This window comes from Salvia hispanica, chromosome 5 (genome assembly GCF_023119035.1).
Source record: "Salvia hispanica cultivar TCC Black 2014 chromosome 5, UniMelb_Shisp_WGS_1.0, whole genome shotgun sequence".
NCBI classification, from domain to species: domain Eukaryota; kingdom Viridiplantae; phylum Streptophyta; class Magnoliopsida; order Lamiales; family Lamiaceae; genus Salvia; species Salvia hispanica.
Genome location: NC_062969.1, coordinates 34219906 through 34243213, shown reverse-complemented (window position 1 = coordinate 34243213; position 23308 = coordinate 34219906). Strand labels below are relative to the sequence as shown.

General features: G+C 35.8%; 2 pseudogenes; one reads left to right on the top strand and one right to left on the bottom strand.

Annotated features, from left to right (window-relative positions):
• Positions 1–20406: 20406 nt before the first annotated feature.
• LOC125189907 lies at positions 20407–21883 on the top strand (annotated as a pseudogene).
• A 373-nt stretch (positions 21884–22256) lies between these two features.
• On the bottom strand, positions 22257–23088 carry LOC125189906 (annotated as a pseudogene).
• Between the last annotated feature and the right edge of the window lie 220 nt (positions 23089–23308).

The window sequence follows — 23308 nt, the reverse complement described above, 5'->3', positions numbered from 1 at the left end:
CGAAGGGGATCCACATCACTGACCATCTTCTCCGATTTGCCCATGAATTTATTGGTTACAATTTGATCGGCACGGCCAGTTCCAGCATCACCACCACCGAGCTCTACTTTACATGGTGCATGTCCAAATGCATCAAAGTTCACCTTGGGTATTGGTTAGCCCAGGGCTGCCATCAGATGACTGCTACCCTTCCCGCCACATGTACACCTGCCACCTTCTAGGCGCCTACATAGAGCGCAACTTCATGATGAAGATTGGGAAGGCAGAGCCGAGTGTTACAATGTGCGAGCCCCCGGAGCTATTTAGCATGGAGTACTTTTTCAACAAGGGGCTCTTACACATGGAAGGGCATGAGTTGTGCTTCTACAACATAGGGGCCAATGTGGACAAAATGAAGTTGTTTCTTCACTGGGCGCTTGGAGACAAGGGGGGAAGGGGGGTCGAAAATTTGTCAAAGTGTCTCAGATGTGTAAAAATCCCTAGGTCAGGAGTTAGTCGTTTTTGGGTATGTGTTTTAAGCATGAATTAGCAAAGGGTAATAAGGGAAAATTCCCTTGGGGGGGGAATTGAAAAAAGGATACATTAAACTTTGATGCCCTCTTTCCTTTTAAAAAGCTAAAATCGGTTTTGGGAAGTGAGGAAGATAGAAGATGTCTTAGCGGGCCCAGTTTTGAAACCCTTAAAAAATCGGAGGTATGCCTTAAAATTAGTGTTAAAATTCTGGATAGAAGTGTTTTAAGGAAAAGGTTAGCCAATTGAATGGGGTTATATGGGGTCTATTTATAGGGAGCGGGCACATAATTTTTGTGATCTAACGGAAACACGGGTAATCCAAAAACCCCAATAATATCTTCTCCGTTCCGGGAATCACAACGTTAGTGAACCCGTAAATTTGTGTCCTTTTCGTTTTTTTGTTTTCGAAAAATTGCTCTTTTGTCATAACAACGTATGGGCCGGGGTTTGGTGGCTATGGGTGGGGGGCCCCTGTTTTGATGATTGGGGGGTTCCGATGTGATCGGGTTTGGGGGGGGTTTTTATGTAAAACCCATCCCCATCGGGGGTCGGGAAGTTGGAAGGTGTATATAATTCTATCCCCAAATTAGTTTGGGCCCTTTTGGGAGTGACCCAAAAACAAATCCCCCGTTACCCAAAACGGGCAAATCAAACGTTTTTCGCAACGATCCCAAAAATTTTCGAGCCTGGTTTTTGGACTAGGGTTTTAATTCCCTGCTAGGGGTTTTGGAAATCCAAGATGTTTTCTAACGTGAAGGTCGACACATTTGGGAGAAGTTTCTTGTCGGCATTGTAAGGGCTTTGCGGGAAATTCAAATATGGGAGTTTTGTTAGTTTTTGAATCGTAAGTTGTGTTTTTTAAATTGGAATAGGATTATGTTTCCAAAAAAAATAGGAGAAAGAAAGGAGGTTAGAAGGAGAAATTCTCATAACCCGAAGCATCGGTGGCAGAAAATAACTTAGAGCGTTTGATCCTAACATCCCTAGTGAGGAATGAGTGATCGAGCGAATCCAACAACTGGTGAAGCTAAAGGCTATCTGGACAAACCGACAAGCCGACTAGGTAGAAGAAGGGAAGGAGAGGATTTGGAGAGTGTAGACTATTGGATTGACCTTAAACTTGTGGGGACATATGCTTAAAAATCTGAACTAATTTATGCCTATGTGTTTTATTCTCTTAAGTGTTTGTTTCTTTTGTATGTCAATAGGATGTCCAGGTCTAGGAGTTTTTTTTTAGTGTGTCGGTCAGGGAATAACCATGCATTGAAATTCGTCTTATTTATCTTTTTCTTATCTTTATACTTGAAGACAAGTATGGTTTAAGTGTGAGCAGTTTGTTAAGGCTAATTTCATGCATTGGTTATAGGGATAAATTTTGTAATTTTCTGGGTCTAACAAGGTTTTATAAGCCAGGTGTGTAGAGAAATCGTCAGCCCCATGAAGAAGATGAAGATTGCCTGGAGGAAGAAGCTGGCAGGAAAAGTGAGCGGAAGAAGGAGTTACTAGACTGAGGAGCATCCGATTGGAGGGAAAAATGGGAATCACAGGAACAGTCTAGAAGCTCTATCCACTATAAATAAGAGCATGCGATCAACGTGAAATTATCTCTCTCATTCCATTCGGCTCTTAGCTTAGTTTTTCCACTTTTCTCTACACACACTTAAGGGGAAACATTTTGGGGAGTGCACTTTCAGATCTAGTTGTGGTGTAACACAATCTCTGCGGAGGCGAAGATACAATCCTTTACTGCTTTTCGCTTTTCATTCCATATTTCCCCGAGTCTTCGCTGTTCGAAGCTCGGTTATGCTTTGTTATTGTTTCGCTAGACATTTCGCATTTTGCTATGGATATTTCTATTTTTGTTTCAGTTATGATATTGTCTTTTTTATTTGTTTGCTTTGATGGATATTGTTGGTTGATTTGAGTTCGAAGTTTGAATTACTTGGAGATTGTGGTTGATCGGTTGAATCTAGTTGAATCTATGAAGATCGGAGATGGAAATGGTGTTTTATTGTTGTGGATGGCTTGGATCCGGAGTGGATGAAGCATCCGACGTATAGATCTGTTCGCATTTGCATGGTTATGATATTTTGAATTCTATTTACTTGTTTGCCTCGTCAGTAGTCATGGATCTGTATTTATTTTAGCCGTTCTTGATGTCCATCGATTTAATTTCGTTAGCCCCTGTTTCGATCTTTATTTGCTCTGTTTTTCATCGGTTGTTTCGTGATAGAAATTAGGAAGATGATGTCGCTGTTAGTTAGTCCTTAAGTTAGTTAATTTGCAGCTTTTTTCAGTCGTACTATGTCGTTTTGGGAAATGGTCCCCACGTTTCGCTTTTCGTCTGCCTAGATCTAGCTGTTAGAGTAGAATATTTCTTTTACCCAGTCTAGGAATTAAAACTCAACCCAAAAAATTGCGTGGCAGTAGCCAAAAATAGCTCCCAGGTCTTTGAACATGTTTTCTTACACATCTGTCTCTGTGGATTCGATCCCTGCTTCCTTGTACTAATCTTTTTAGCTATAGCGGGTTGAGGGTTTTGAAGGGCGAAGCAAGTGATTGTGTGCCCAACGACAAGTTACCCAAGATTCTCTGAGTTCCTAAACCCGGTGTCTAGTGGATTCTCTGGATCGGGAGATTTTATTTTAAACACATCTCGCTTACTCTTCGACCACTCTTCAATGCGCTACAAGTCTGAGACTTTTGACAAGTTCAAGGATTTTAAGGCTAAGGTAGAGACGTGTCATGGTAAGAGTAGCAAATGCTTGCGATCTGATTGCGGAGGCGAGTACCTAAGTGCCGAGTTTTTGGACTACTTATCAGCTGGACTACTTATCAGCGTCGGGAATTCAATCCCAACTGACTGCACCGGGCATACCCCAGCAGAATGGCGTAGGTGAAAGAAGGAATAGGACTTTGTTAAACATGGTCTGATCGATGATGAGTTATGCACAGTTACCAATTTCATTTTGGGGGCATGACTTGCTATCAGCAAGCTATATATTAGACAACTTACCTTCTAAATCAGCCCAATCTGGAACATCTTAGAGTGTGGGGGTGTCCGGCTCATGTAATGGAAAAGGATCCAACTAAGCTGGAATCTAGGATGGAGGTATGTGTGTTTATAGGTTACCCTAGAGGATCGAAAGCTTATGAATTCAATAGTCTCCGAGATAAGAAAGTCATTGTGAGCACGCATGCCACATTCTTAGAGGAAGACTTTGTAATGAATCATAAGTCCAGCAGTGAGATAGCTCTTGAAGAGCTAACTTCAGTCACAAGTTCCATTAATCAAGAACAGACACCTAGTGTAACAACAATTCCAGAAATTTCAACTTATACACCAAATGTTGTAGTGCCGCGTCGCAGTAGGGGGGTCTCTCATGAGCCCGAAAGATACATTGGTTTGAGAGAGTGCATGGATCACTCCTCGGACAACAATGTACTTGATCCCTAGAATCTTGCATAGGCGCAGGCAGATGTCGATCATTGCGAATGGATGAAAGCAATGGATTCGGAACTACAATCAATGGTAGACAAAGACGTCTATGATTTGTCTATCCTACCCGAAGGTTGTACTGCCACGTGGCAAAAAAAATTTGATAAAAGACGGTCAGCAATTTGTTGGTCTTTATCCAGCAATATTTCTTGTCCAGCAATATCCGACACACTATACAACAATCTATAGATTGCTGTGTAGTGTTTGTAATATTGTTATGTAGCGTTTATAATATTGTTGTATAAGTGGTGTCACGGAGTCACTTTAAGAGGGGTTGTCATTTTAACACAAACCTATATATATATATATATATATATACATATATACATACATATAGGGTAGTTAAAAAATGCAAACTTATATATTGTACAAACTCAAAACTCCTCAACCCAGCTTCAACACAGTTTCAATACAATATCAACACAGTGTAAAATTTCAAGATTTTAATGTCAACACAGTATCAACACAATATCAACACAACATCAATCATTGACTACCGTTAAAATTCTGTTGACATTTTCCTGTTGATGTTTTTTTGTGATCTGTTGACATTTTTCAATGGTCAAGATCATAGTTTTGAGTTTGTACAATATTTAAAGTTTTCATTTGATCACATTCCTATATATATATATATATATATATATATATATATATATATATAGGAGAGCATTAGGGTCCAAGTGACCCTTTAGTATTAAGTTCAAATGTATTTCCAGCCTTAGGATTAACTTGATGGACGGATTAGATGTAAAGTATAAATCATACCCCGAGTTACATTATTTAGGAGTTGTGGTTACATTATGGGGGTAAAATTGGTACATCATATTCAGGATTCGGTTTTTAAACGGAAGGAGCAAAATATCCGCTATTTCTCTCGATTTCTCTCTCCCATTTAACCCAAATCGACGAAAACCTAGTTTCCCACTTTTGCTTTCTATATTCAATCATAGTTTGTGGCGATTCCTTATCAACTAAAGAAGGAGACCTCAATCCATCGCGAAAAAGTGGAAGATGAAGCTTATATCAACAATTGGCGACCGGAATTGTGGTGTAAACGTGTATTTGTTCAAAACTACGCCGAGTGTCGTAGGTTGGAAAATTTAAGTTGAGGCCTCCATTTTTCAACCGATTTAAGGTAATTTAGACATGGGATTCTCTCAATCATCTTCTATATACATTAGTTACTCAAATGCCCAATTAGAATTGTCCAATTTTATGTTTACATTACCGAGACAATCCCTAGAATTTTCGTGAAAAGAATCGATTTTTAAGGTAAAGATTCGTTTGTTGTAGATAATCATACTTCATTTCTCTTGTTCGTATTTAATTACTGAGCAAGGTTATGTACATTATTGATGTTCATTGTTTGTAGTTGTCTATTAGTAGTTGTCGTTACATTATTCAAGGTTGTTGTATACATTATTGCTTAGTCAGCATACATTAGTCGTCATGTTTGTACTACATTATTGTGAATTGTTGTGTACATTATTTGTGCTATAATTTACATTATTTACCCCAGTGTGATAAATTAAAACAGATCCATTATGTAGTAATGTATGCTCTCTACGACAATAATGTAAAAGACATAAGTCTTCATGTTGGTGTGTAGATACATTATTCATCTGGTGATGTAACATTATTCATTTTCAGCATGTCTTTATTTTAACGCATATATGACGTACATTGTTCAGTATGCCATTATAATCTCACTTTTATTATGAACTTTTGAATAGGGTCGAAGAGGACAAGAGTAGATTATGAAGATGAGTGTGATGATTACTTTGAGGAGATGGATGTAGAGGATGTAGGGGATGGAGGTCGTCGAAAGAGAGATGATGTGCTCTATTTTAGGAGGACATAAACAGTACTGTAGCAAGATTTTGTACTCCGTTTAGTATTGCAAATGTATATAGATTATTTTCTGTGTTGACATTATTCGTGGAACATGTTACATTATTTAATAGATTATGTTACAATATAACATATTCATCATGTATTAAAGTTTGTTATCTTAAAATAATGTAAACCTACGTTATCAATAATGTAGTCGTTACAGCTTTGATGTATGGATTGTTAAATTAAATAAAGTAAATAGTATATCTCAAAAATTAAAATTTTCTATGCTTTCAATTAAAGCGGTTTACGTGTTATTTAATTATAATATGCTATAACAATTTTGTTGAAGAAAGATGTGGTTTAGATTAAAAGTTATTCTTGATTTATGAATAATGTAACATGTTAAGTTGTTTGTTGACATTTGATAAGGCTAATTTCATGCATCGGTTATATGGTGAAAAGCGTTACATTTTGCCGGGTCTAACACGATTTATAAGCCAGGTGTGTGACAGAATCGCTAGATCAAGGAAGTGCTGAAGGAAACAATCTAGCGAAGGAATGAAGTAAAATGAGCAGAATCTAAGGAAAAAAAAGAAGGCGTGAAGGAGGGAGTCAGTAGCTGAGGGCAACAAAGTCTATCTATACCTCGCTGGCCCCACTCCAACGCCTATAAATAGAAGAGCATGCAACATACAAATCATCACTTTTTTTTCGCTCACTCTTAGCTCACACACATAACACACACTTGGGAATGGGAGATCTGGGGTAGTTTTGGTTACGAAGGGGTTCATTTCTTCAGAAAGTTTCAGTTGCAACACCGTCCGCGTGTGGGCGAAGATACAATCTCTTTAAATTTCAGTTTGTTTTGCACTTTTACGGTCGAACTTCACTTTTGGGAGTCGATTTGGTTGTTGATGCTACTGATTATCTATTCACTTCTGTTTGTTTGCGTTTATCTGTGATTGTTCAAGTTGATTTACATAGATCCTGCTGTTGAGAGTTTATTTTGACAAGTTATATGTCGATCTCTGTTTTTGCTGCGGTAGTACTCGATCTGGGAATTTGGTGATAGATCTGTGGTTTGTTGATTGATTGGAGATTGTTGTTTAAATCTGAAGTTACGAAATGTTTCTTTTGGTTGGAGTTTGTGTCGAACGCTTGGATCCGGAGTGGATTTAGCGTCTGAGTTTGGATCCGAAGTGAGGAGGTTGAGTTGTGCATGGATTTTGAGTTTTCCGCTTGGTTTTTGTTTTACTTCGTCTCGCTTCTGTAGATCTGTTTAGTTCTTCATTGTTACTCATTAAAATGGTTTAAATTCAGTCTGCTCTGTTCCGATTTGGTTCATGTTATTTTTATTCTGAGATTTTACGCAATTTGGTTGAAGAAGATGATGTCGCTGTCAGTTAGTACCAGAGTTAGTTGTTTTGCCAGCTTTTCATCCGTACTCGCTTTTTCAGTCATGGTCCCCACAGTCAGTTTGTTTCCCAGTGTCTAGGTAATTAGAGTAGTTTCTTAGATCTAGTGATAGTTCGGGTAGTTTTCGTGCATGCTTTTGTTGTTTCGCCTAGGTCTAGCTGTTAGCGTAGCAGTTTTAAATTCCCAAGTTAAGTTTATATTCCTCAACCCAAGAAAAATGCGTGGCAGCAGCCAACCCCAAAAACATTCCAAATCCTTGAACATGATTATTGCGCATCCATCTCTGTGGGATCGATCCCTACTTCCCTGTGCTAGGTTTAGTAAAGTGGTTGAGGGTTTTTGAAAGAGTGCTCTGTGTGTCCAACGACCAGGATTTTCCGACGACCAACGAGTTCCTAGACCGCGTGATCTAGAGGATTTGTTGGACCAAGGAAACCTGTTATATTCTTTCTGTGCGCACACCGTGTAAATCACCTCTTTTCAATATTATTTGCATGCCCTTTGTTTCATTATTTACTACTTAGTGATACATTATCCAATAGGCAACTCGGAATAATGTATAACATGTTTGTTAACATTATTGTCACGCGTATGAGCTTTGGAATGCAAAGTGTTTGTGATATACGTTACATTATTAAACTCAATCACAACATTATAACAACTTAAATACACTACTATATGCTAATAAAAGCAATAATGTAAACATGATCCGTCTTCATGTTGTTGTTATATACATTATTCAGTTGGTGTTGCAACATTATGCGCTTTCAGCATAATTATATTTAATACAATTGTGAAATAAATTATTACCCTGAAGAAACATTATGCACACTCTCTCTCTTCCATTAAATGTATCTCACGCTCCATCTCTTTCTCCCAAAATTTTACTTATTTTTCCTCCTGTAAAAAATGATAAACATCTAGCTTGCATCGACCTCATCAATAATAATTTCTACACGTATAAGATCATTTCTATTAGCCGAATTTCACTCGAAAGAAACAATTTTGCCGTCGACTTCTTCTTCTTTGGGATGGGTTGGCGCGACAGAGGGGGCAACTATGGTGGATTTATGTCGGAGGCAAAGGGAAATCGACCGGGGGAGGGCGTGACCGACTTCTTCTTCTTTGGGGCGGGCCGGCGCGACGGAGGGGGCAACCATGGTGGATTTCTGTCGGAGGCAAAAGGAAATCGGCCGGCAGAGGGCGCGATCGCCCCCTCCTCCCCCTGCATCCTCCACTGCTTGAGATATTGAAAGACAGCCTAGAGTTTTTACTGTGGTTGTTTGATTTTGTTTCATTTACGGAATGGAGACTTAATCTTGCTAAAAAAAAGAAGCGTGAATCATGGAAACTTACTAACTGCATAATATATCATATGCCAACCTTACCCTTTTATCAATATTATAATTATTAAAAGAAAAGATAAAATGGAGCCATATAAACCGTCAACTCCATAAATTGAAGGGATGAGATTGACTTGGATATTTGACATAAAATGAGTTATGGACCTGATCACTCCCCTATATATATATAGGGGTGCATTATAATGATAACCCCAATTTGTGTGATAACCCTATAACTAAATCTCCACCACACATTTTTAAAATATGTGGTCTAGATTTAATCTAACAAAACTATCATTTTATCAAATAAAACTATCATTTTTGGATATATTAAGGGCAAAATTGTCATTTCATTTTAAAATTTGGTGGGAAAGAAGAAAACTTGACTCAAACGCTCCATTCAATTTCTCTCACACTCAAACCCTGCATTCAATTTCTCTCACACTAAAACCCTCTGAATCGCATTTCAAACCCTACGAATCGAAGGAAAAATCATCAAAATTCTGGAATATGTCGAAGGAAAACGCTCGAGCATCATCGAAGAAAGGTTGGATGAAGTTTATTACTTATTTCACTTTTGATTTTGCTCGATTTATCATTTTGCTGGAGATTTTCTCGATATTTTTTAGATTCTGTAGTTTTTTAGTGTAGATATTTCTTATATTTATACAATATCGTTCATGCATGACAATATTGAGAACAATCTATATATTTAGATTTACAATTTGCTGTGTGTGCTGCTGCTGTGTGTTTTTCTGTGTTTGTGTATGTGTTTTGCTTTGTTTATGTGTGTTTTGCTGTGTGTGTGTGTGTGTTTGGATGATCTGTTTAAATGTAGAAATTGTGCTTTTGCTTGATAAAATGATACTTTGGGTGCATAAAATGATAGTTTCTGAATAGTGTTTTGTTCTACTTGACAAGTTATGCCCTCTCTGCTTTTTTGAACTCATTGAAATTTAGAAAATGATAGTTTCAGAAGATAAAATGATAATTGCCCTCGATAAAATGATAGTTTCATGGGATAAAATGATACTTTATGTTTGTGTGTGTGTGTGTCCTGATGCTACTGCTGCTGTGTTTGTGTGTGTTGTTGTGTGTGTCTCTGTGTTTTTGTGTGTGTGTGTGTTGCTATGTGTTTGGATGATCTGTTTAAATGTAGAAATTGTGCTTTTGCTTGATAAAATGATACTTTGGGTGCATAAAATGATAGTTTCTTAATAGTGTTTTGTTCTACTTAAGTGACAAGTTATGCCCTACGTATAAAAAAAATAAGAAGAAAAGAGAGAATGATGATCTGCGGTTGATGGTAAAACTTGACTTGAAGGCGAAAAAGTTGTTGAAGATATTACGATCGTTAAGGCAGTGACTTTGGCAAGAAGAAGGAATCTTGGAAACTTAACTTCGTTGACGTAACTTGATCTCCTAAACAAGAATCGAAGAGTTTGTTCGAGATTGGGTTTGGCGCATTCCTAAGCTGATATAAGAAGTTTCCCAAAGAGCATTAAGGGGTATTATCGATCTACAACTTTAACCATAAAGAAGTTCATCAATTGAGTTGAGCAGTGGGAATCAGCATTTTTAGATGATGAATGTTCACATAACTCTTGGTTCCCAGATTGGATCTTTACCTATCAATAAAACCCAATTTGAGAAAATATCCACATCAGCTGAAATTGCTAGATTACGTAAAGGTGGAGAGAAAAAATGAATGCGAAAGTATGTTGTAGAAGCGAGATGGAGAGAGCAAAGGTGGTGAGTTGTTTAAATGGACTTTTATGATTGCATGGGTATGCCTTGGGTCACCTCCTGGCATTGGAAATATGAGGCCAAGAATTTTTAGATTACATGTGATGTTGAGAAGATCAAACAATACAATTGGTGTGTATATGCATTATCTAGATTATGAAACCTGCAAAAGAGGTGAGAAAAAACACAGCCAAAGATATTTCTTAGGGCCGGTTATCTTTGTAGTGGTAAGAATATATTGTTTTCATTATGCAACAGATCTATTTACGGAAAACTAATATTTAGTTTTGTTTAATGTAGGCTTGTTACGTGGACGAGGATTGTCTTTGAAAAAAAAATGGTGCCCAGATGTTATCAACCGGTTAAAGGATGGGCACTTATTTGTTGAAAGAAAGTAGTAGAAATGGAGAATTCGGCTTTTTGGTCTGAGTCGCCAAGTATGAAGTGATATAAAAAGAAGCCACATGAAGAAAATGATGAAGATAGCCGAAGATGATGAATCTCAAGATGTAGAAGGTTTGAAGACGAAATGATCATGATGAGGGACAACCGGTGAATGGGAGAATTTCATAAATGAATGGAAGGGAGGCTGCAAAAGGATGTTAAAGCACCGATGTTGAAGATTGTTGATGTCCATGAGCGGCTAGGATAAATAGGGAATCTCAATAGCTTTAAGATGTCGTGATACAACAAGAAGAAATGCAATGGGATTGAGAGAGGAAGGTGTGCGGCATGTTATGAAAGTCATAATACAATGACGAGTATAAACAATGATGAAAGCGATGATCACGAATGGATTGATATCATGATTGAGTTAACTAAAGAGCTGGCGAGAGGACATATATGCGAAAAATAGGAATGAGTTCACATGCCTTCACTACGATACACGAATGTGACGACGGTCCTTTAATGAGAATCGAGAAATTTAATTGAAAAGGATATGGAGAAGGAAAAAGATGATGAGGTGCAAACGACGAAAACGAGAATGAAAGTGAAAGGAAATGAGTGATGGCGGCTCGAAAAGAAAAGGAAAAGTTTCGAGAGAAAGAAGTTCGAGAATGAAGAATATGAAATTAACTTTTTAAAAATGATAGTTTAAGTACATAAAATGATTGTTTATATGGTTAAAATGATATAGATAATGATGTTTTTTGGTGGTTGTTTTATTTGAAAGCGTACTTTAAATCATAAAATGATAGTTTCATGGATAAAATGATACTTTTGTTTCATAATGATAGTTTTAAGTGATAAAATGATACTTTTGGCTGATAAAATGATAGTCATAACTGATAAAATGATACTTTTCAGACGTGTCATAAATGCGATAAAATGATAGTCATAGGTGATAAAATGATGCTTGAATTATATAATGACAAAATGATACTTGCATCGGATAAAATGATACTTCTTACTAATAGAAATGATCTTTTGGCTGATAAAATAATACTTTTGGTGATAAAATGATAGTCATAGGCGGTAATATAATTCATTTTTATGTTATATTGAATGTGCATGATTTTTTGGCTGATAGTTTTAGATTTTTATGTCATAGCTGATAAAATGATAGTTGCATGGGTAAAATAATATCTCTTACATCGATAACAATTTATATTTTTTAAATGAAAGCTTGACGAGTTGATAACATAATATCCTTTGTCATGGAGGATATAAATGGTAGATCGGAGATGATGAAGTTTTAAAAACGAGAGAGAAAAATTTGAATAAGGACAAAGGGAAGAAGATGGTTTCTCGAGAACCTCCGATCGAAAAAGGAGAAAGTGAACCGAGCAAACAAAGAAAATTGTTGAAGCGTGTCTTCTCTCTGATATCAGGCAGTAAATCGAAAGAGGCGAGATAAAGAAGAGAGATATAATGTCTTGGTTGATGACACATGAAGAAAGTGAATAGTAAGTTTTGAATTATATAATTATATTCTTATTCGAGTTCTTTTAACTAACATTAAATATGAATTTGAAATGCGGTTATGAGGTAGTTTATGAGAACGACAAGATCACGATGTTCGAATTGAGCTGGCACTGGCTCCCGTATGCATACGATCGGGATCGACATCATAGATGCATGGGTTGTGTTCTGACTCTGATAGAAAGGGGGAATTCAAATCAAAGGCATCACCGAGTCGTCTTTTCATCAACACGCGCCTACGGTACGATACTTGAGTAAATAAATAATATTAGTATTACATTAAAGTTAAATATATTTACAAAAATGTAAAGCATGGATTCTGGCTTATTACGCAAGGAGATCTGGTTAATTTGACGAGAGAGTGAAAGATTTTGCTCACTTGAATGAATTTGTGTCGAAGATTGAAAATTTGAAATGGGAAAAATTATGACACGGTAAGTCATAATTAGATATACATTACCAAGCGGGGGTCGTTATAATGATAACTCATATTTATGTAATGCAGCTAATAACCCTATCATTTTATGGGTCAAAAGTATGCATTTTTACTAAAAAATTATATTTATACGATAAATAATCTTTTAATCCATGCAAAATGATATTTGTTCTATAAAATGATACTTTTTCATTAGTAAATGAGGTTATTAGGTTAACTCATATAAATATAGGTTATGATATGATCGCATCCACCCTGAGAACAACATACATATTTTTAGAAAACTGACATTTGTATATAATGTTTTGAAAATTAGATATTAACCAATGCGGGCGATCAGACATTTATTATATCTATCTGCTTCAATCTCAAAATGCAAATGATGGATGTGATTGACAATTCTGCGGATTTAGTGAAGAGTTGAGTGAGAAGAAATATGAAGATACACGAGTACTCTGGTATGTTTAGTTAAATGCGATTCAGTAATTTGTAGTTAAAATGCATTGAATATAATTCAAGTACGGAACATAATATCATTTTTTTTAATCAACCTCATGTATGTTTTGTGTTATTTGAATAGAAAAATTTCTTCCGAATTTATCTTGGAAATGGAGTCAATCCATCAATTGGGGCTTGTCAAAGCTATCAAAAACCGGATACATGAATATGCGCTGTGAAACGATACAAATAAAGTTATTTGTGGAATTTATGTGATACGCCATTTGGAGACTTTCTTTTGAGTGAGTCTGTTAAATGCTTGGAATTCGGGTTCTGAAGAAGATACTTGAAGTCTTTCATAAAAGCTAGGTGCAGGATATCAGGCATTCTTTGTGGAATCTTAACAAGAAGGCTTTTATGCGTTCTGATGATCGGAAGAAGTTTGAGAATGGCGACTAAAAAAGGAGAAATTGATGTTGAAAAGATGATAAAAATTTAAACCCTTTGAATACTAGCTTGTTTGACTTGAGAATAACGTTTGTAATAGTGGTTTTGAATATAATCACCCAAGATTATCATTTTGTCATTATATAATTCAAAAGTATCATTTTATCTGCTTGTGAGTATCATTTTATAATTTTATCGATCCAGTATCATTTATCGAGATTATATATCATTTTGTCGGGTTAAAATATCATTTTATCAGTTGATAGCGTATCATTTTAATAAACATCGTCATTTTTATAAGGTTATTGTCATTTTATTTCTTTAGCAGTATCATTTTTTCGGTTAAGTATCATTTGTGAGTTTATAAGCAAAGAATCATGTTATCGGCCAAAATGTCATTTTATAAGCCCAAAGTATCATTTTATTAAACAAAAATGTCATTTATAAACCCGAAATACTAAAGAATATAAATGGCTTGATTTGTGTACAAATTTGACTCTACCATGATTTGAATCATGACGGCCCATTTCAGCTAGCCCATTTACCACTGCCAAAAATGCGTGGAGAGCTTATTGCTTTCCTTATTGCACTCTCCCTCCCTTGCTACTCTGCCACTAGGCCTGATCCTTTAGTCTGCCAGCGTCTGAAGGATGTACAACGATTACATCGAATGCGTCGTTCCATAAAAATCCTCAGCCATCTTCTTAACTTTATTAGTGAAGGTCTCTGCGCAATTTCCAAATATATGCTCTTCCAAATCATCAAGACCAGCACTTAACAATACAAATGATCCATCTTCCTCGAGACTTTAGATATCGATAAAAGTTGGAGAAGCAAACTTTTCTTAACCATAACTTCATCCCGAATCGCAAGATAAAGATAACATTATTACAATAAATACTATCATTTCTCTATTTGAAAAATAGAATTTTTACAAATAAGGTTAAAAATGGGTAATGGCGTTCAAATGGTTGTTGTTCTGAGATGGTAGACCGTAGGTACGCCTTTAGTAAGAGAACAACCCGACCACCTTGACGAAAATATTTCGGGGAATGAGATTAAGCGGAGACTTATTCTTCAACAAACAAAATATATGACAACATAACAAACCCAGTCACGGAAAACTTAATTTACAACTTCTGATCGAATGTGTCTTCTTCTGATCGCCATAACATCCGTGTTCTACCATATTGGTCCTTGACACGATCATCTTGATGTTATCCTCAACTGATGATTATAGAAATAATCTCACATACCATACTTATTTCTGTTGTACATGTTTTAATAGAATCAGTGTAGATTGTAGATGCATGTTCTCGATAGGCAATTGGGTTGACAAATCGGGAATAGTTGAGTAATCCAGTAGTTCGATCGTGAATTGGCATTCCTTTGATCTCCTTGACATAATTAAAGAAATTGATGAAGCTGTACAAGATTTGCACGTGGCTTTGTGTAGTTTTTAAAAAAACGTCTGGATTCGGAACATCGATGTAGTCTAGAAGCGACCCCATGGAAAAATCTCGAAAATAAGCGGAACCCAGGGAATTCTCTATCTTGAGCAGTATTGATCCAGAGAGCGATTACGTCTTAATCCGTACGGTTCCATTATATCATTCAGCATTATATCAAACTCATCAGGCTCACAACAAATCGGACGAAACCACGTACATTCGGCTTTCTTTTTGAAATCTTCATTACCAAGTAAGATTTGACGACTTATCGACACGCCGCCATGATACCCGTCGCGTGATTGTTTGTAAAAGTACTTGTTGAGCAACGAGTTTGATCTACGATCTTGATCGATGATAATCAATATGGGTCTTACCCCGTCATCCCGAACAAAAGCAATAAACAACGAATAGAGTCTACCTTAAAGCTGATAACAAGCTGACTCGAATGGCGGTGCAAGAATGGTTATCTTTCGAGTGAATGGAGCAAAAATCATGCAATACCTTGAATATAACATAAGAAAATGAATTATATTTATATTGACTATGACTATCATTTGTCGATAATGTCATTTTATCATTATGAGTATCATTTTATCGACCCGAAAAGTGTCGTTTTATCAGTATGGCTTATCATTTATCGACAAAAGTATCATTTTATTGGTAAAAATTATCATTTATCTAACTGCAGTATCGTTTAATAATTATATAATTAGGAAAGTACATCATTTTATCACCTATGACTATCATTTTATGTCGGTATGACACTGATCTGAAAAGTATCGTTTTATCAATTTATAGTATCATTTTATCGACGAAAAGTATCGTTTTATGTTATGGTATCGTTTTATCGGCAAAAATGTCGTTTATCATTATGACTATCATTTTATCGGCCAAAGTATCATTTTATCATATGAGTATCATTTATCGACCCGAAAAGTATCATTTTATCTAGCTATAACGATATCATTTTGTCATTATATAATTGAAGTATCATTTTATAACATAAAAGTAATTTAATTAACAAAAAGTACAATTTTATGTCTATTAGCGGCATAAAAGTAATATACTGTTAGTGGTGTATGTTAGATCAAATGAAATTACATCTCCAATCATATGATAATTTAAGTCTTGAAATAGCATCGATGAAGAATCTAGTTAACTTTCCATGAATCATCTGATTTCATAATAGAAGGCATGTCGAGATGATTTCTTTTGAGAACACGTTAATCAAAAATCATTTGAGCATCCCGAACCATCAATATTGGACATAATATCACAGATAACCATTTCTAATATCAATAATATCGCATCAAACATTTTTAAGTCCACCATTTATCTCCTTTAAAGTTTGAATGTGAGAGTGGGACCAATATTACACACGCCCCGCGATCCTCCATGAAACCTCAGATGGATAGGATCCAGTTAGATTGGCCATCATAAAATGCATGCTCGTCCATAACCATTAAGTGATTATGATACTCAACAAAGTGATAAACCTCGTATCTACTCTTGACGCTCGAAAAATATCTCAAATTGAGCTTAATGAAGACATTCACACCTAAATGACCGACACTACGGCTTCTTAAAAGACACTTAACTTGATGGGATACATGACCAGGTATAAAATTCTTAGAGCCTTGTACTGCTGCGAAGCTAGGCATCTTTGCCAGCTTGTAATACGCTTGAAGCGATTTGTTACCCGTTTCTGAATGCAAAACCATTGAGAGCAGGCATGTTCCTTAGAAACCAAGCATACACTAATGTATTGAATTTCGTACCAATCATTGGCTTCAAAGCATCATCACAAGCAGGAATGTACATACCTACAAATCATTTTATCATAAAGTATCATTTTATCATAGTATCATTTTATCATAATATCATTTTATCGAACCATTATCATGTTATGCGATAAACCTTTAACATTTATAAGCCAAAAGTATCATTTTAACATAATCGACAATGCATAATATGTCGAATAAGAATTTGAGTACATCGAAACATAAACGATAAACTGACTAATATTAATCTAAAATCCAAATTCAATACATGAATATGAACATGATCAATAAGCTAAATAATAGATAATGATTTACCTTCGTTATTTGCTGGAATTCCATCGAAGCAAATTTTCGGCAATTGAAGAGGTAATCAATGAAATTAAGAATGCAAAATTGAAAACATCTTCCCGATCACAATTATGGAAACAAAATCTGGAGACTACGGAATAATGAACAAATCGAAGAAAATCTGGAGATGTTGAAATAAAATAGGCGAGAAATATGGAAGATGAAGATGAGAGAATCGATACATTTAATTAATGAAGATGAAGATAAAGGTGAGAGAATTGAGTTCAAAAGCGTAATGAAGCCTAGTGAATCGCTGGCGTTTGGAGTAAAATTCAGAAATTAAATGAAGAAATTACATTTCTCTCTGTGCTTTTTATGAAAGTAAATCTAAGTTTGAATCTGTATGAATATCAGTATGTGTGGTCGGATTTGGTTATAGAGTTATTATGTGATTTGGGGGATATGATATGATCACTGTCTACTATATAGGGAGTGATCGATTCTTCAAAAGCAATTAGCAATCACAAATAGGCCAAATCTTGATCGATAAGATTTTAAGAAGATGAAGTGGATTTGAAATAATCTTTAGCATGGATTATATTTTTAATTAAGAAAATTAATAAATAAAATTAGAGGATATTAATGTCAATTTCTTCTCATTAAAATTGTTTTAAAACTTTAAATTTAGTAACCCCTTTTGATTTAAATTATTTTTCAAAAAAAAATATCAAATTAAAGATAATTTTATGAATTCCCAAAGAGATCTCAATAATATGTTCCATTTTCGTCGAGATGAAATTTTATATTTTTTTTTTTATTTTGTTTAAATGTAAAATTTTTTCGAAATACATCAAAAAATCTAATAAAACCAAAAAATCTCAATAAATAGTTTGATATTTTCGTCTAGTTTTATATTCTTATGTCATATTGTTGATATTTGTAATAAATGTTGATATAAAAAAACATTCACAAAATTATCATAGATAAATAATGACGATATTACCTTTTGATATTTGTCTACTATTTATTAAATTTTAAGATTTAATCTCATCCACTCATTTTAAAATCTAAATGGAGATTTGGCTTGATTTTGATTAATTTTTAAGCATTAAAAATGACCCTTTTTATATATATATATATATATATATATATATATATATATATATATAAATAGTTTTATATATGTTTGGTTAAAAGACAACCCCCCCCTTTGCCCATTTAAAACCCAAATTTTACAACAATATTATAAAGTACACATCAATATTAATACCCCTGCCAACAATTTCTTCTAGCTTGGTATATTGCGTAAGTTTTCCATTAAAATATTTTCCGGGGCCCTCTTTAAACCTTTTTTTGCCACTGCTTTTTTATTTCAAATGTAAAATGATTGATCAAATTTTATTTTTTGTATTTTAAAATATCACCCCCAAAGCCCATATATATGTCATTTTAAACATTTCTAGATTTTAAATTTTGTACTTTTTTATTTTAGTTTTCAAATTTAAAAATAGGTAATGGAATTATTTTTAAAAAAAACGATGAGTAATAAGGTGTTTGGTGAATTTGGGGGATTTAACTGGGCTCAAATGGGGGACCCAAATTTATCCAAATTTTTGGATGATCCCAATTTAAAAAAATACCGATACCCCCCCCGAATTTTATTTTTGGGAAAAATACCCCACTTTATTTAAATTCCCAAAATCGGTATCCAAACCCCAAATTTTGATTTTGAATTTTTTTTTTTAAAATTAACTAAATTTTAGAATTTATTTAATATTATTTAATCCAAATTTAATCAATGTTGAAGTACTAATATTCAAGTAAAAATAACTCAAATTTTAAAAAAAAAAAATTTTTTAAAATTCAATTTAAGAAAAAAAACTACAAACTTTTGGGAATACAAAATTTTGAGAATTTTTTAAAAAAAAAATAACTAAAACTTTTAAATATACAAAATTATAAGTTATACATATTAAAAATTTTACCCATCCACAATAAGTCAATAACTATCAAAATTCAAAAGTTCAAACATTCATCCTTTATAAATACCAAATTCAATAATTCAAAAAATCAAGATCTAACATAATATTAAAAAAAAATTCAAAATTATAAATATCCAAGTCAAAAAAATTTAAAAATTTTAATTTAAAAAAATTTAAAATTTAAATTTTTATATGCTAACTATTAAGTATTAATTAAATTATAGTTAAGAAGAAAAATTACATTTAGTTATAATGAAAATATAATTTATTAATTTTAGAAAAAAAATGGAAAATTGGGTATTTGTCGGATTGATCCTCACGAAAACCAAAATTCTCACTACCGATCCGACCCATGCCCAAAATCAAAGTTTGATATTCAATTATCCGATTTTGTTTGGATATGGGTATCCAAAACCCATATCCATTTTAAAGCCTAGATAGAACGATAAAAGGGGAGTAAACGGAGCTGCATTAATGCAAAATTTTTGTATTTCGAACGATGGATTTTTTTAAAAAAAACACACTGAATAAAGGTTGATGTCATCACATTTTTAGTTCCCCCCCCATATTATGTTGATCAATCGGTTCTGAGTCTAAACAAACCAATAAAAAACATGAGCCACATATAATTTTAAAATAATAGTAATAAATAAGGGTTATATGATTTAGATCAATGAATTATAATACGTTATGCGTCTTTGATTTAGACACTTTGGATTTAATTTGCAAGTTTTTTATAGTATAAAAATAAGAGTGGTATTATATAAAAACACACAAATTTGTAACCGAAATGTGGGGGACATCCAACAAATCTGAAAAAAAGGTTAAACTTTTATTGGTTTAAACAGAGAAGCGAAAAAAAAATGAGAATATACCAAATAGATTCCATCTGGCAACCTCATATATATAAATACAAGCATTTGCATACTTGATCTACACATAACTCTTTCCCTTTTCTGACTGTACCAACTCTCCCTCTCTTAACAGGTGACTGATTTATTTTTATGTTTTTGTTCATCTTATTATTTCGATCCATGATTCGTATCTATTTGTTCTTGGTGTCTTATAATATATCTATGATTCCATGCTGAATAAATGTTTTTTTCATTAGATCTGATTACAAATTTTATTGATCTGATTCACATGCATTGCGACGATTGATTGATAATTTCATCACAATTTCGTGTCTGGATTTTTAAGAGTGAAATTTTGAGTATGAATTCATGATTATTGACGAATTTTTTTAGTATGAATTCATAATTTTGAGTATGAATTCATGATTATTGTTGAAATTTTTTAAAGGAAAAATGGCGGGCGACAACAATCTAAAGGGGTTAAACGCGCTAGATGTGGCGAAGACGCAGTGGTACCATTTCACCGCCATCATAATCGCGGGGATAAAGGGTTTTTTCACTGATGCCTACGATCTCTTCTGCATCTCTCTCGTCACCAAAATGTCCCCGGGCCCCATCTACTACCACCCATGGCTCCCCAAACCCCGGGTCCCTCCCCCCCAATTCTCAGCCGCTGTCCAAACGGCGTCGCCCTCTGTGGCACCTTTTAGGGCCCGCTCTTCTTGGGGTGGGTCGGGACAAATGGGCCGCAAAAAAGGCCCGGCCTCACCCTCATGATCATGTGCATATGCTCCATGCCTGGGGCCTCTCCTTGGCCGCGACGCCAAGGCTGTCATGGCCACCCTCCTTCTTCCGTTTTTTGGTTGGCTTCGGCATTGGCGGAGCACCCCCCCCGCCACCATTATGTCCAGTACGCTAATAAGAAGACCGAGGCGCTTTTATAGCGGTTTTTGCATGCAGGGCATCCTGCCGGGGCATCTTCGCCATGACCCTCGGCTATCTTCAACGCCTACTACAAGTCCCCCCTGAGGCCCCTTCGGTCCACCATCCCCAGGCCGATACCTCGGCGTGTCGTCCTAATGGTCGGGCCCTCCCCGCCATCCTCACCTTCTACTGGCGCCTCAAGATCCCCGGACCGCCCACACGGCCCTTGGGCCAAAGGACGAAAAGCGTGCCGCGGCCGACATGGCCAAGGTGCTCCGGAGGACATCGAAGCAGAGCAGCAGAAGACTGATGCCATGGTCCCCGTCAAGGGGGACTGCCTCTTCTCAAGGAGTTCCTCCGCCGCCACGGGCCCCCATCTTCCGGAACAATCATTGGTTCCTCCTCGACATCGCCTTCACAGCCAGAACCTCTTCCGAAGGACATTTTCAGCGCCATCGGCTGGATACCCCCCGCCCAGACCATGAACGCCCCCCAAGAGGTCTACACCATCCCCGGCTAAAACCCCATCGCCTCTGCTCCACCGGCCGGGGATACTGGTTCACTGGGCGCTCATCGATGTCTTTGGGCCCGCCACGATCCAGCTCTGGGGTTCTTCTTCATGCCGTTTTCATGTTCGCCTGCCATCCCGCCAACACTGGACTCAGCCAGAGCACAGGATCGGGTTCTGGTGATTACTCCTCACATTTTCTTCGCCAACTTTGGGCCTAATGCCCCCAAATTTGTTGTCCCGGCAAATTTTCCCCCGGCCAGGTTCGGGTCCACCTCCCCGGGGATCTCGGGGGGCCCGGGAAGTTCGGGGCTATTAGGGGGGCATTGGGGTTTCAGTTACTAGCACAGAGCCAAGACCCAAAAAAGGTTGATGCTGGTTACCATCCAGGAATTGGGGTGAAGAATTGTTTGATTTTTTTGGGGGATAGTGAATCTTTGGATTGTTGTTACCTTCTTGGTGCCTGAGCCCAAAGGGCAAATTTTTGGGAGGATGTGATGGCGAAAACGGGGTTGATTTGGCCCTTTTTTGTCTAATTCAGGTTAATTAAGTTTTTCCTTTGATTTTTATTTGATTTAGTGTTCATTTGAGTGATGATGTCTCCCCTAGTAATAACGGAGATGAAAGACTAGACTTGTATTAGATGTATACTCGTCCTGTTTTTCCATAGACTATCCGGTTCAATTTTTTCCCTTTTATATCTTTCTGCATTTATGATTTGAATACAATGTTGCACAAGTCATTAGGGAAAGTAAAAGTAGTAGTTGCAATTAAGTTTACAGGTAACATTTTTTCACCTTGTTGTTGTATGTGGATCACAGATGTGGAGGTAATTCAGTGGGGCGATCCTTGTGCTCCCCATTTCAGCGGGTCAGTGGCTTGGATTGTAATGAATGCAAACTGTTTTGGAAGTAGCATAGAGCATCTTGGAACGAATTCTAGACACTGCAGGAGACCTGATCACATTTCAAAAGTATGGAGGGCCTTATTATTATCTTCATGTTTGATACTGATTATGAAAAAGATAGTACTATTTCTCACTAACCAGGCAATGAAGAAAATCTTGCTCTTTCGACACTTGTCCGTAGTGACAAAATCAAATCATAGCCCGCATTCAAACGTTTCGGAAAGGGTTCTGCAAAATCATGGTAGTCTTGAGCTGGGCCGCCGGTCTTGTCAACAACAACCTCGTTTTTTTTTTTCCGATCTTGAAAATCACGTAACGATACCCCTTTCTTTCTCTTAAGCTCCATGAATGTGTGCTTGCTCATCACAACTCCCACACCACAAGATGCATTTTGCTGACCAAGTATATATCATTCATTCTCTCATTATATACTATTTTTAAATTCCAACTAATTTAATGAACAAAGCACATCACCTATAACATTTAGCATACAAGAAAAAAAACATGATTTCTTCCCTTTTTAAAATTTCAAATCAAAAACATACAAGTTTTATGTCTGATTAAAGGAAAAAAATATACTAAAATTCATAAAAAAAGCCATCCAAACTGGAAAAACTAAATTAAAAAATTTATGTCATGAATCAAATTTTGTAGGACTACTATAGCTAACCCCATTTAAGTTATACACTTAAAAAAATGAATGATCACATAAGCAATGAAACAAAGAGTGATGGTCTTACATTTATACATACCTCTCTGATTCTGAAGGACATGGATGAAATGGCGGATGAATCGAAGAGGGTTTCCCAATTTTTTTGCAAAGAAAAAAAAAAATCTAGTTTTTTTTCTGGTTTTGTGATAGGAATGGAATTAAGAATATGGTTAAAAGTTTTCGACGGAAAGGCAGAATATTTCGACAACACAGCAAGCAAATGCATAAATATTCTTCACACGTCACTGGGAAATTTTTTTGGGTACATAGAACTTTACAATCTAATTGCTTTAGGCCATCATCA